At 40.9% G+C, this 12,302-nt stretch overlaps 1 long non-coding RNA gene across 1 annotated transcript in view; it reads right to left on the reverse strand.

The window, feature by feature from the left end:
* LOC307197492 overlaps nt 1-12,302 on the reverse strand; it is a 739,380-nt gene that overhangs the window by 65,344 nt on the left and 661,734 nt on the right. The window contains exon 9 of the long non-coding RNA XR_013831420.1: nt 4,162-4,271. This is a non-coding gene — a long non-coding RNA (uncharacterized lncRNA). The remainder of the gene's footprint in view (nt 1-4,161; nt 4,272-12,302) is intronic.

Consider the following 12,302-nt stretch of genomic DNA (forward strand, 5'->3'; position numbering starts at 1 on the left):
AAACCATGTTCTTTTTTATCTTCCACTAAGCCCTTGAGAAGTAGGGCACCTCACAAGACTGTGGACCAAGCCTTTCTTATGTTAGGGTAAGTCTGTGAGCATAGCTTTTCTGGGCCAAGCTGAGAGCCAGGAAGTCACTGCCTTTGGTGATTTAATCATCCTAGCTTTGGAGTTGCACATAAAGTCATGTCAGTAGGTGACAGCAGGAGGCAAAACAAAAATTTGGTTGTTCTCCAGTATGAATAATGGGCTGCAATGGAACCTCATCTCTAGCGAACCCAGTATGATAAAAACAAGTGCTGCTGCCACTATGGGATGATTCAATTCAGCAAGAGTTGAGCTCTTAAACTCTAGTAATCTCTCAAGGAGTCCTGGTCCTTGAAAGTTCACCTACCGAAATATTCTACATGGTGCGCTAGTAATCCAAAGACCCCATGAGTCCATTGAGCACACACTGTTTTTTCTTTAGGATGAAAAAAAAGCCCCATAGAGCCTTTCTTCGAGATTTTGTGACCCCAGAAATTTAAATAGATTATTTTTTTAGGTTGACTGGCAAACCCCTCACAAGCATTTCCAAATGAGGAAATGTTTTTACTTTATAGAGATTTAATTCTAACAAAGAAAATAATAAATTGAAGACTGTATCCTACCCTAATCAAAATAAGCATTTGGAGAAAATGATCCTTTGCTAGTACGTGGGAAACAGTTACATCACAGTTGAATTTTTCTTTACAGACTTTAATCATGAGCATTAAGACCATCCAAGCATCTTCTAAGTTAGGTGCTGGAAGAGGAGACTAGGGAGACAAACGGAGGATAAAAGGCAGGACAGAGTACCACTTTTAGCCTGTGGCATGGCCATGTGAATGCTACTCCAACTTCCTGTGCTTCAGTTGTACCAATATTACGTGGAATTAATTCTTGCTGGAAATAAACAATCACTATTGAACTCTCTGCTTTCAGGCTTTCCCCTGGAAAGGTTTCCCCATTCCTATGTCACCATGTAGTTTGGAGATGGCTGTCTTTTCCCTGTGTCATCACACAGCCCTCCCTCTGTGTCTGTGTCTTAATCTCCTCCTCCTATAAGGACACCAGTCTTACTGGATTAGAACTCCTCCTAACAACCTCATTTTAATTTAATTACTGCTTTATAGACCCTTTCTCCAAATACAGCCACAGTCCGTGGTACTAGGAGTCAGGACTTCAACATATGACTTTGGTGGGGACACAATTCAGTCCACAATGATACTTAGTGCGTTTAGCTCCACTCTACTATTCTTTAGAGTAAGATCTAAATAAATACAAAAATCTTGGTAGAATGAGGTACATTTTCTACCTTGGATTTGTTCTCCTCTTCCCTTTCTTTTCTTCATACTCAGCCCCCCAAACCACAGTTTATCAGAACATTCTAAGTCACCTTGGACAGTTTTAGTTTGGGTTAAAATTTGTTTTTAAAGATTAATCCTTCTCTCATGGCTTCAGGGTTCTGGATTTTAGCCTCTGGACAGCATATTATTAAGGCTTTTATTTGGCTTTTGACATTTATCTAGCATGATACACCTTTAACTGTCAGCTTACTGTGCATCAAACCAAAGGTTATATTTGCCCTTATAAATTCCCCGCTCAAGCCTTTGCTTCCTTTCTCCTGCAGCAAAGCAGGGAGGAAAAAGAGAAAAAGATCATGTCCATGTCTGAGCATGAGCAACATGGATTTCAAGAGTAGTTCTCCCTCAGCAAAGAGATTTTAAAGTTCTAAGTGGCTTTTTCTCTTTGAGAAGGTGCTCCCTCTACCACCCTTCACGCTGGTCCACTGCTAGATGCCTATGGAACGTGTTACACTGAACTTTAAGCTGCGTCTCATTTAATAACTTGACATCTGATTTTAACTGGAATTCCTTTTTTTTTTTTTTTTGTGGTATGCGGGCCTCTCACTGTTGTGGCCTCTCCCGTTGTGGAGCACAGGCTCCGGATGCGCAGGCTCAGCAGCCATGGCTCAGGGGCCCAGCCGCTCCGCAGCATGTGGGATCTTCCCAGACCGGGGCACGAACCCGTGTCCCCTGCATCGGCAGGCGGACTCTCAACCACTGCGCCACCAGGGAAGCCCCTGAACTGGAATTCTTTAAAATTCTTTAAAATGTTGCTAAATTTCCAGCCCATAAATGAATATAACTAAAAAGAAGTGTTATAGATTATGGGGTTGGGCTGTCTGGGAACATTCTCTGAGATGGGCATACAAAAGATCTCCTGGGATGGAAAAAGGACTAGAAGAAGGAAATCTGGCAGATCATCATGCCCACCTGACAAAGTCAGACCAGTGGGGAACTCTGGCGTAAAGATCTGTCAGAGGAGTCTTGTGCTGGGTGGAAGTGGCTTTGCACCACCATCTTGCTGAGTTACTGATGGGGACCAGCCTGAGAAGGGGTGAATTCAGCTACAACCGCCTTGCTCAGTCATTGACTGAAGGCTTCTCAAAACATGATACATGGGCTTCCCTGGTGGCGCAGCAGATGAGAGTCCGCCTGCCGATGCAGGGGACACGGGCTTGTGCCCCAGTCCGGGAAGATCCCACATGCCGCGGAGCGGCTGGGCCCATGAGCCATGGCTGCTGAGCCTGTGCATCTGGAGCCTGTGCTCCGCAACGGGAGAGGCCACAACAGTGAGAGGCCCGCGGACCGCAAAACAACAACAACAAAAAAAACATGATACAAACTCTGGTGGATTCTGGCAACTAGAGTTTGTCAGCTAAGGACATTCCACACAGATGGACAGCATGTCCTTTCTCAAAGGGGAACCTGGGCTGTGTAACTCTGTGTCTGCCACACATGCCTTTGGAAAAAAGATCCAAAATGATGTCTTATTTTTGTGTGTATGTTTACAAATGGTGATCACATTACTTACTGTCCAAAGTATGACCTTCTGAGAGTAAAAGGAGTGGATATTAATAATTACACCAGGACTACAGGCACACATAATCACTCTAATTATATACCTGTCTACCTTTATGACTCACAAACATCTATCTTCACCCCTAGGAGACTCACTCACGCAACCATCACAATTAACTTCCTCCATATTTACTTAACACTTACTATTTATGAAAAGATCAAAGGTGGACAGGCTCTGGAGACCGTGTTAAAGGAGCACGTATGAAAAAGCAGATGTGTTAGCGTGCCCCTCTCCTCCCTTTTCCTACTTTAATGATGCTGTCAGAACTCACTTAAGCATCCCAGCTCACTGATTCTCAGCCTGGAATCTGTATGGGCCCTTAGAGGTCCTGTAAAGCAGATCACTAAGGACCCATACAACTTAGACTAATTCATTTCTTAATTTTCTGTTTTCATTTTCATGTGTATGTTGGGGGCAGGGCGGGGGGGTGATGATATTTTGTTTATCCTCAGTCTATGTTAGAATCACTTGCTAAAGTGACCAATTTCAGACTCCTGAAGTGTTGATATGTGTAATTTTAGTCCAAATTGGATCAGTTTTTTCAGGACTCAATAGAAACGTTACAAATCTTAATCTTACTCAATGTTGCCTAGGTACTCAGTGTATTTGTTTGCCTACAGGAGGCCAGTCTATCTTTCCAGTCCATTACTATTTCTGGAAAAGAGGAGGGAGAGGGAAGAGGAAAGGCACATGCCTTTTTAGATCTGTTTTCTGAGCCAGGTAACTTCCCTTTCTCTTGGCTCTAAGAACCGGGATGCCTTTTTTAGCCAGTCTTCTCAGAGAAGGAAAAGGATCAGATGAGATAATGGTATTCTCGTTTCTCTATTGCCCTGAATCTCTAAAGCGTCCTTGGGAAAAAGTAGAGAGCCTTCTCATCTGTGCTTTCTAGCCATGCACAGTCATTTCTTTACGTATCTACTGGACTATGAGTGGCAGCAAGCTCTATTTGAAAGTTCAAGATCCAGCTGTATCACCTCACCAGCTCTGTGATATTACTTACCTATTTAACCTTGCAGAACTTCAATTTTAATTATGTGAAATCTCTTTAAGGCATACATTTTATGATCATTAAATGATATAAACTTTGTGTTTGGTTAGTATTACAGTCAGTGGCACCCAAGAGAAAACCCTACTGCAGTAATTTAAAACACAGACATTTATTTGTCTCACACAGAGATAGACAATCTGGGATGGCAAGACAGCTAAGCATGTTACCTCTGATCCTGGGCCCTTCTGGGTTCTTGCACGGCCATCCTTGCTGTTGGTTTCTGTTGTCATGACATCAAGATGATTGTTTCACCTCAAGCACTGATTCACTGCTCTGGCTAAAAAAGGAAAAAAGCAAAATGTCACAGGGGAAAATAACAAAGATGCATGTCTGCTGAGTCTCTCTCTTTAAAAAACAATTGTCTGGGAAGCCTAACCTAGCAACTTCTACTTATATTTCATTAGCCTCATCAGGACATTTGGCCCCCTTTGGCCTCAAAGGAGTCTGAGGAGAAGGATGCTTTAACTGGGCACATGGACACCTTGAGCAAAATAAGGGATCTAGTAATAAAGCAGAGGAGACTGGATATCCACAAGTCATCTATCATACTGTATAAAACACATCGCGTAATGCCTGCACAGACACAGTTTACCCAGACCTGCCTCATTATGGAAAGTATAATCCTACCACCCCACCTATGAACTTTTTCTTATATTTTTCTACTCACAGGACTATCCCCTCACTCCCTCTTTTCTGTCAAACAAACATCCACAGACTTTTTAAAGTTGAAAAGCATCGTCAATCATGTGGCCCAATTTCACAAAAATTCTGAGACCCAGTTTGTACATCACACCTGGTTCCGCTCATCTGTCTAAATCCAGTACAACTCACACTGTTCCAACTATGACTTGCTGGTCACCTCACCCTGTAATTGCAATTCCTTCTTCTGAATGCTGTATTTAAAAACTGATCCTTTTTCATCTACTGTAGACTTAAAATATCATTTATTTAAAAAATAATATTATTCTTCTTTACCCCTGTAGTCAGCCCCAGGGACAACCGTGCCCCTCCAAAGCAGCCCCTGCTCCAAAGGTCCAGCCCTGCCCCACCCAGCAGGTGGTCTTGGCCGGCACTGGCACCCCTCCAAACTGTCTCCCACTCTGGGGTGGGAGCAGCGCCGCACTACCATACCCGCCACAGTCAGAGCCAGGCCTCACAGCCAGCTGGCCTGAGGGTCAACACCAACCGCCAGTGCGACCACAGCAATCGTGGCCCAATTACAACAGGTGGGCACATGCAGTCCACTCGGGGGGACACCCCAGAGTACCTGCATCTGGTGACCACAGGGGTCTGTGCCACTGAGCCTCACAGGATACCTTCATCATAAAACCACTCTTTCAAGACTGGAAAACGTAGCTGATACACTGAACACACAGAAAAAAACACAGAGAGTTAGGCAAAATGAGGAGACAAAGGAACACCTTCCCAAGAAAAGAACAAGACAAAACCTCAGAAAAAGAACTAAATTAACCAGAGATAAGCAATTTAGAAGATAAAGTGTTCAAGGTGATAGTCCTAGCAACGCACACCAGCTCGGGAGAAGAAGAGCTGAACTCAGGGAGAACATCAACAAAGAGAAAATGTAAAAAGGAACCAATCAGAACTGAAGAATATAATGACCGAAATGAAAAATACACTTGAATGAATCAAGAGGATATCAGAGGATGCAGAAGAACAGATCAGCAATCTGGAAGGCAGTGTACTGGAAATCACCCAATAGGAACAGGGAAAAAGAAAAAAGAATTTTTAAAAACGAGGACAGTTTAAGGGACCTCTAGGACAACATCAAGCACACTAACATTCACATTGTAAGATTCCTTAAGGACAACAGAGAGAGAAAGAGAAAGAAAACCTGTTTGAAGAAGTAATGGCTGAAAACTTCCCTAACCTGGTGAAGGAAACAGACATTCAAGTACAGAAAGCACAGAGAATTCCAATCAGGATGAACCCAAAGACACTAACACCAAGATACATTATAATTAAAATGTCAAAAGTTAAAGAAAGATTCTTAAAAGCATCAAGAGAAAAACAACTAGTTATGTACAAAGGAACCCCCTCCCCCACCAAGACAGACAGCTGATTTTTCAGCAGAAGCTTTACAGGCCAGAGGGATTGGCATGATTTATTCAAAGCACTGAAATAAAAAACTTACAGACAGGAATACTCCAGCCAGCAAGGTTGTCATTCAGAACTGAGGGAGAGATAAAGCGTTTCCCACATAAGCAAAAGCTATAGGAGTTAATCACCACTAAACTAGCCTTACAAGAAATGTTAAAAGGACATCTTTCAATGGAAAAGAAATGGCCAAGGGAGACGCAAGAGGGAGGAGATATAGGGATATATGTATATGTATAGCTGATTCACTTTGTTATAAAGCAGAAACTAACACACCATTGTAAAGCAATTATACTCCAATAAAGATGTTAAAAATTTTTTTTAATTAAAAAAAGAAGAAAAGAAAAGAAATGGCCATAACTAGAAACAAACAAAAAAAATATGAAAGGAAAAATCTCACTGGTGAAGGCAAGCATACAGTATAGGTAGTAGATCAACCACCTATAAAGTTAGTATGAAGGTTAAAAGACAAAAGTAGTAAAACCAACTATGCATAAAATAATTAGTTAAGTGATACACAAAATAAAAAGATGTCAAAACAATAATGACATCAAAAGCATAAAATGTGGAGGGGGAGCAAAAATGTAGTGCTTTAGAATGCACTTAAACTTAAGCAACCATCAATTTAAAATAGACAGCTGTATACATACGTGGTTATATACGAACCTCATGGTAAACCACAAACCAAAAACCTATAACAAATACACAAAAAATAAAGAGAAAGAAATACAAATGTAACACTAAAGAAAATCATCAACTCACAGGGGAAGAAACCAAGAGAAGAAAGGAACAGAGAAGAGCTACAAAAACAACCAGAAAACAATTAACAAATGGCAGTAAGTACATACCTACCAATAATTACTTTAAATGTAAATGAACTAAATGCTCTAACCAAAAGACACAGGATGGATTGAGCAACATCAGGATCATGGTGGCCTGACACACTCCCTTTGTCTCTCCCGTTCAAATCTACAAGTAAAACATCTATAACTCAACAAAGGTTTATCTGCCCAACACACCAGGACACCAGAGAGATCCACACCTATGTACACCTGAAGGTGGATGTACCAGAACACACAGAGGAGGTGAAACTGGGGGAACAGCAGAGGTGGTGCCTATGACACTGATCTCTGAGCCAGCTGCCCAGAGAGCTCAGTAGCAGCAGAGGAAGCAATGCATAAAACGCCAGCTTCCTGGAGCAGCACTGTAGCCACAGGGATCCGAGCAGCAGCAGCAGTGGGGCCTGTGACTCTCTCCCTCCAGCTACAAAGGCACATGCTAACTGGACAACCCCAGACGCAGCAGAGGCACCTGCAACCCCAGCTTTCCCTTCACACTCACCCTCACCCTCACAACAATGGCAGTGCCTGTGACTCAAGCAACTCTGGATTCAGTGGAGGCGCCCACCATTCAATGCCCCAGGTAGCAACACCAGTGGCACCAGTGACACTGATAGCAGCAAGGCACTAGCAACCCCAGAGGCACAAGCAGTGACAATGAGGGCACCAGACAACACCCCTGGCAGAGGCAGAGGCCATAAAGGGTGGAAAGCACTGATGCTTACATATAGCCAGAGGCAGTTCAGGTAAGGGAAACAAAAACTTGTGCTGTAGTGCCACCTACTGAAAAACACAAGAAAGGCTTCTAATTACCAATCTGTTGAATTGTTAGAATGAAGTAATAAAAGCTTTACCTAAAGAAAGGTCTTTACTACTTCAAATTTGTCAGCAGAGGAACAACTCATCAAATACCAGGAGAAACCACAGTAACACATTATAACAAAAAGAAAATAACAATTCTCCAGAAATCAAACATAAAGTCACAAAATATTATGATCTAATTGATAAAGAATTCAAAATAGCTGTCATGAATAAACTCAATAAGCTAGGAGAAAACCCAGAAAAGCAGTTCCATGACCTCAGAAATAAATTAATGAACAGAAGGAAAACTTTACCAGAGAGATTAAAACTCTAAAAAAAGAACCAAACAAAAATTCTGGAGCTGAAGAATTCAATAAATGAGATGAAGAATTCATTAGAAAGCGCTGGAGGGACTTCCCTGGTGGCACAGTGGTTGAGAATCCACCTGCCAGTGCAGGGGACATAGGTTCAAGCCCTGGTCTGGGAAGATCCCACATGCCGTGGAGCAGCTACACCCATGCACCACAACTACTGAGCCTGCGCTCTAGAGCCCATAAGCCACAACAACTGAGCCCGCATGCCACAACTGCTGAAGCCCGTGTACCTAGAGCCCGTGCTCTGCAACAAGAGAAGCCACCGCAATGAGAAGCCTGTGCACCACAACGAAGAGTAGCCCCCGCTTGCTGCAACTAGAGAAAGCCTGCGTGCAGTAATGAAAACCCAATGTTGCCAAAAATTAATTAATTATTTAAAAAAAGAAAGCATTGGAAATAGAGCAGACCATACAGAAGAAAGAATTAGTGAGCTCAAAGATAGAATTCTAGAAATTATATGGGCAGAAAAGAGAGAATTAAGATCTAAAAAAAAGAAGAAATCCTATGAGAACTATCCCACTCCATTAAAAGGGCAACATAAGGATAATGGATATCCCAGAAGGAAAAGAGAGGGAGAGGGGATCAGAGAGTTTATTTAAGAAATAAAAGCTGAGAACTTCCCAAACCTGGGGTTAGAAACTGGATAGATAAATCCATGAGGCTAAGAAATACCTAATTATCTCAACACAAAAAGACCTTCTCCAAGATGCATTATATTAAAACTGTCAAAAGTCAATGGCAGGGCTTCCCTGGTGGTGCAGTGGTTGAGAGTCCGCCTGCCGATGCAGGGGACGTGAGTTCATGACCCGGTCTGGGAAGATCCCACATGCCGCGGAGCGGCTGGGCCCCTGAGCCATGGCCGCTGAGCCTGCGCGTCCGGAGCCTGTGCTCCGCAACGGGAGAGGCCACAACAGTGAGAGGCCCGCGGACCGCAAAAAAAAAAAAAAAAAAAAAGACAATGGCAAAGAATTTCAAAGACAGCCAGGGGGAAAAACAACAGCAACCTTCAAAGGAAACCCCATGAAGCTCTCAGCAGATTTCTCAGCAGAAACCCTACAAGCTAGGAGAGAGTGGAATGAAATACTCACGATATTGAAAACTGAAAACTGTCAGTCAAGAATACCCTATCCAGCAAAGTTATCCTTCACATATGAAGGAGAAATAAAGGCTTTCTGAGACAAACAAAAGTTGAGGGAGTTAATCACCACTAGACCTGCCTTACAAGAAATCTTGAATCTACCTGAAATGAAAACACAAAAGTACACAAAACTTAGAGTAATATAATAAGTAGACATACAGAATCAGAAAACTGCAACTCTGTATCAGAATATATTGCTAAACAGCTAAGTATAGCATAAAAGTTAAAGAGAAAAACACAGTAAAAACTGACAAAAGCTACTTCAATTTGGAAATAAACTCACAACGTTAAAAGGGATAATTTGCCACAAATTACATAAAGAAATGTAAAAGGGGAAGAGGAGAAGGACAGAACTATTACAGGCAAATGAAGATAAGATGACATTAGCAGAAAAAGGACCATTTCATTTTTAAGACTTTTTACAAAAACCTCATGGTAACCACAAAACATAAATCTAGAGCAGACACAAAACACACAAAAAAGAGAAAAATGAGAAAAACATCACAGAAAATCACGAACACAAGGAAAAAGAAACTGGAAGTATAAAGCAACCAGAAAACAGAAGATAAAATGGCAGTACTAAGTTCTCATCTATCAATAATTACCCTAAATGTAAATTGATAGAATTCACCAATCAAAAGACAGAGAGTGGCTGGTTGGATTAAACCAACTATATAGTGTCTCCAGGAGATTCATCTCAGCTCTAAAGACAAAGGGCTGAAGGCAGAGGGATGAAAGATGATACTCTGGGCTTCCCTTGTGACGCAGTGGTTAAGAATCTGCCTGCCAATGCAGGGGACACCGGTTCCATTCCTGGTCCAGGAAGATCCCACATGCCACAAAACAACGAAGCCCGTGCACAACTACTGAGGCTGTGCTCTAGAGCCTGTGAGCCACAACTACTAAGCCCACGTGCCACAACTACTGAAGCCTGCACGCCTAGAGTCCATGCTCCACAACAAGAGAAGCCACCACAATGAGAAGCCAATGCACCACAACAAAGACACAAGGCAGCCAAAATTAAACAAAATAAATAAATTTATATAAAATAAAAGATAACACTCTACGAATATTTCAGCCAAAAGAAAACAGGTGTAGCCATACTCCTAGCAGACAAAACAGACTTCAAGCTATGAATGGTAACAAGACACCAAAATGGATATTGTATACTCATAAAGGGGTCAATTCATCAAGAAAACATAATAGTTATTAATATATATGTACCTAACACAGAAGTATCAAAATATATAAAGCAATTATTAACACTCCCAAAGGTAGAAATTGACAGCAACACAATAATAGTAGGGGAGTTTAACACCCCACTTACATCAATGGATAGATCTTCCAGACAGAAATTCAACATGAAAGTATTGACTTTAACGAAACATCAGACCCAGTAGACTTATTAATAGATGTATATAAAACATTCCATGCAAACAGAGCAAAATACACTTTCTTCTCACATGCACATGGGATGTTCTCAAGGATAGACCATATATTGGGACACAAAACAATGTGCAATAAATTTAAGAAGACTGAAATCATATGAAGCATCTTTTCTAAACACAATGGTATGAAACAAAAAAAAATGAACTGCAAGAAGAAAACTGGAAAAATCACAAATATATGAAGACTGAAAACATGCTACTGAACTACTGGAGCAGTAAAGATATCAAAGAAGAAAACTTTTAAAACTTGAAGTGAAAATGAAAATATGACATACCAAAACCTATAGGATGCAGCAAAAGCAGTACTAAGAGGAAAGTACGGTTGACCCCTGGATGACAAGGAGGTTTGTGGTGCTGACACCCAGTGCAGTCTAAAATCCATGTATAACTTTATAGTCAGCCAGCTGTACCTACAGTTCCACATCTGCAGACTCAACCAATTGTGGATCATGTAGTCTTGTAGTACTTAATAAAAAGAATCTGTGTATAAGTGGACCCATGAAGTTCAAACCTATGTTGTTCAAGGGTCAACTGTACACAGCAATACAGGCCTACCTTAAGAAACAAACATACAAAATCTCAAATGAACAATCTTACCATACACCCAAAGAAATTAGAAAAAGAAGAACAAAGCCCAAAGTCAATAGAAGGAAGGAAATAATAAAGATCAGAGTGGAAATAAATGAAATAGAGACTACAAAGACAATATAAAAGGTCAGTAAAACTAAGAGCTGATTCTCTGAAAAGATAAACAAAACTCACAAACCTTTTGCTAGACTCAGTAAGAAAAAAAATACAGAAGGCTCAGATAAATATTATTAGAAATGAAATACGAGAAATTACAGTGAATACCACAGAAATACAAAGGATTAGCAGGGAATACTATGAACAGCTATGTGCCAATAAATTGAACAACCTAAAGGAAATGGATAAATTCTTACAATCATACAACCTTCCAAGAGAGAATCATGAAGAAACAGTAAATCTGAATAGACCAATCACTACTAAGGAAACTGAAACACTAATCAAAAACCTCCCCCAAAACAAAAATCTAGGACCAGACGGCTTCACGGGTGAATTCTGCCAAACATTCAAAGAAAAGTTAATACATATCTTTCCCAAACTTTTTCCAAAAAAACTGAAGAGGAGGGAACACTTTCTAACTCATTTTACAAGGGCAACATTACCCTGATACCAAGACCAGACAAGGACAATGCAAAAAAAAGAAAATTATGGGCCAATATCTCGGATGAATATAGATGCAAAAATCATCAAGAAAATGTTAGCAAACTTAATTCAACAAAACCTTAAAAGGATGACACACCGTGATTCTATGGGATTTATTCCAGGGAATGCAAGGATGATTCAGCATCCACAAATCAATGTGATACGTCACATTAACAAAATAACAATTAAAAATCCTATGATCATCCCAACAGATGCATAAAAGGCATTTGACAAGACTCAACAGCCACTTATGAAAAGAATTTCTCAATAAAATGAGTACAGAAGGAATGTACCATGTACCTCAAAAAAATAATGGCCATATGTGACAAATTCATAGCTAACATCATATTCAATGGTAAAAAACTA

Source organism: Stenella coeruleoalba, assembly GCF_951394435.1.
Source record: "Stenella coeruleoalba genome assembly, chromosome: 14".
Lineage (NCBI taxonomy): Eukaryota > Metazoa > Chordata > Mammalia > Artiodactyla > Delphinidae > Stenella > Stenella coeruleoalba.